The following is a 3247-nucleotide window of genomic DNA, read 5'->3' as shown; positions in this document are numbered from 1 at the left end:
ATATATATATAACTTTTTTAAATTGGACTAAAATAATTAACATACAAGTTTTTATCCAGACATGTTAGTGTTATGTTAAACAGTTGGGCAATTTCATTCACGCTTAGAACTACATCTGAAATTTATATTTAATTTTCTTATGCACTAATTCATATCTGAAAATGCAATTGATGGGTCTTTGTGTGATTATGGTTCACAAATTTATTCTAAGAGTCTTTCTAAATCATCAGTATTCAATGCAGCTAACAAAGCGAATCTTTGAAAAATGCTTGCATTTAGTGAACAGGATTGAATCTCTGATTTGTTTTAAATTGAAAGTAAACAGTCGCTAGCAGAATGAAGTTTGGATACAATGTTGATAAAAGTCTGAATATTTGTTCTTACCTTTAGGTTTTAGTTCTAAGCTTTAAATATAAGACAACTGGATTATACTCCCAGCCTTCCATATACAGAACACCCTTCCTGTGTCATTCAACATTGCACACATTCTCACACACACACTTTAATTTACGCCCCGACAGATTACAAAATCCCTGCCATTCCTCTCTGCAATTTCGATTCTGGGTTTTGGTTTCTGTGTCTCAATTGGAAAAGATAAATTACATTGTTTTAAAATCCCCAAAACATTGAGGAAAATGTCACATCTGCAGTTAGCATTTCTGAAACAGAGTTTGGCTGCGGCCTGTGCTAAACTTTGAGGGGGCTTTGTTCCACTCAGACCCTGTGCCAGCTCTCTTGGTTGTGAAGACACTTATCCTCCTCTTCAGTTAATGAGTTTCACCTAGTCTGGCCGTTTGTGTTTTTACAAAAGATCTGCAAAACACTAATTGCAAAAGAAGAAACAAGTTCTTGTTTTGCATTAATCAGAATGTAGAATTCCATAGTAAAAACATTTTTTATTTTCATGTTTCAAGAATCAAACCTCATCCTTATTTTAGGATGTACAAACACAAACTCAGTAATTTCTGGGGGTAGAATGTTAAGCCTTCTGCAGCAATTACTTCTGGCTTGGGTCCTTTACTAGTTAAAATAATGCTGAAAGGAAAAAGATAAGCCTATATCGAATAAACTTTCAGAAAATATTGTATAAAGAAGGCTGTTTCTTCTTATTGATCTTTTTGATAGAGTTCACTTAGTCTAAGGAATTCTTTGTTCTGGAAATAAATTATAAAGAAAAACTGTCCATGAAGATTTATTTTCTTTAAATATGTTACTCAGAGCCCTCAGACCATAAGCTATTGTTCTTGTTGAGTGTTGTTAAAAAAATAATATATATATTCTATATATAATATGTATAATAAATATAGCCACGTGGATTTTTGAAACATGTTTTCTAGAAGTAAAATTTTAGAATTCTGGTGCTACTGGTACTATAAAGGAATCAAATCAATATAAATGAGCATTTTGAAATTTGGCACATCAGTAATAGTTATGTTTGTTTGGTTAACATTTTGAAAGATAATTCCATTATTATATACATAACCAAACTGGGAGGATTTTCTGGAGGTGTATTGCACCATTTCATACTAATTTTCCTGCTCAAATGATTTATGTAAAATGTTTAAAAATTAGTTCTCGTTTTCCAAAAATGCATTCACAGCTCCTTGATAAAGGCTGATTCCCTTACTTTTTCATTATTTTTTTCCTCTGGAGCTTATTATTATTACTTACTATATAAAAAGCTTAGAGAAAGTACAAGTTTAATTTCTCCAACAACTTCCTAAAGATTCACTTTGCATATTCAGAAAAACACCCCCCAAAATGAAGTGAAATAAAAAATGTTTCAGCCTCAAACTGTACTTCTAAAACTTTCGAAAGGAGAAGAGGTTTAGGGTGTCTGGTAACTAATCATTTATAAATCACACTTTATCCATGTTATGTTGTTAATTTTCATTAATTTTATAAGTTCACGTTCTTTAGCTTTCTTTTAGTATTTTTACTCCAACACCAGTTATTTAAATCATGAGTAAACCAAGCTGTGTTGTCACAACACACCAAAACAAAACCTATACATCTTAGAGGGAAATAAATGACCACTTGACTTTCACAAAAAAAAAGTACTTGTTTCTTTTAAGTTATATTTAAATACCCATTTGAAACATAGGAAATATAAATTGGCATATTAAAGAGTAAATACATTATTTGTACAATAAAACACCAACAAAATCGGTGTGCAACCCCTATTAAGTTGTCAATATGATGGAAAAATTATAAATATTTTAGTTATTCTTTACAACCTGATTACAATTCAATAAATCACCTTATTCTCTTCCTTCTTTTTGACATGCTTTGAAATAGATTAACGTCGATTTTAGCAATTTTGCTAGCTTGTTCTATTATCAAGGTATTCAAAATCAGACAAGCCAATACCTTAGAAAGACTAAATAACATGTCTACAGAAATATGGGGTGCATTTATTTATCTTATCGGTTGATTTGGGGAGACCAGATTCCATATAAAAAGTAGTTTACAAGCCTTCTCATGATGAACTGCATGGTGGTGGTGTGGTGGGGGAATCCTCTTTTAAGATAATATACAAACGCTCATTTACTAAATAATAATCAAAACGTTTAAAAATCAGCATTAAATTTAAAAAGCTATACCAATCTATATAAGCAGTATTTTCATTGTTTTTATTCCGTTCCTCCTAAATGGCAATAATTCCTCTGCAGTAATGTTGCTATGTGCATGATCCACCTTCAGCTACAAATCAATTTATTTTCCATCAAACATTAATGGAATTGCACTTAAGGGGGCCTCTTCGAAAATTAATCTCCCAATATAAGTTCCACTTTCAAAAGGATTCATTGTTAAAGCTGGACTGATTTTCAGAGCTACAAACACCAACAAAGTTTCCAACATTTAAAACTCTGAGAGCTTTGGCTAGGAACGTGGTGGATGTGGACTCAGCCAGCTTTCCCTGCGTAATTCGGAACTTCTGGAAGGAGGAAATCACCATCTCAAAGCCTCCTGGCGTGGTGTTACATTATTTGGTCCTGGGGCCGTTGCTGTCTCCCGCCCCTAGCAAAGAGGTTCCGAGCCTGCCCTTCTCTCCGACCCGTTCGTTCGTTGTGATCGCCGTATACACAGGAGTCGGTTTGAGTACGTTTCACCCATCCGTTCTCGCCGTTTCTTGCAAACCCTTCGGGCGGCAGGCAGGACCCCGCCCCAGGGCACCCACGAGGTCACCACGTCCTGCCATAGAGCAGGTTGGCGCCGAGCACACCGCCGCCGTAGTCCCCCGCGG

Source organism: Pteropus alecto, unplaced genomic scaffold (assembly GCF_000325575.1).
Source record: "Pteropus alecto unplaced genomic scaffold, ASM32557v1 scaffold45, whole genome shotgun sequence".
Taxonomy (NCBI): domain Eukaryota; kingdom Metazoa; phylum Chordata; class Mammalia; order Chiroptera; family Pteropodidae; genus Pteropus; species Pteropus alecto.
This window is presented reverse-complemented; position numbering follows the sequence as displayed.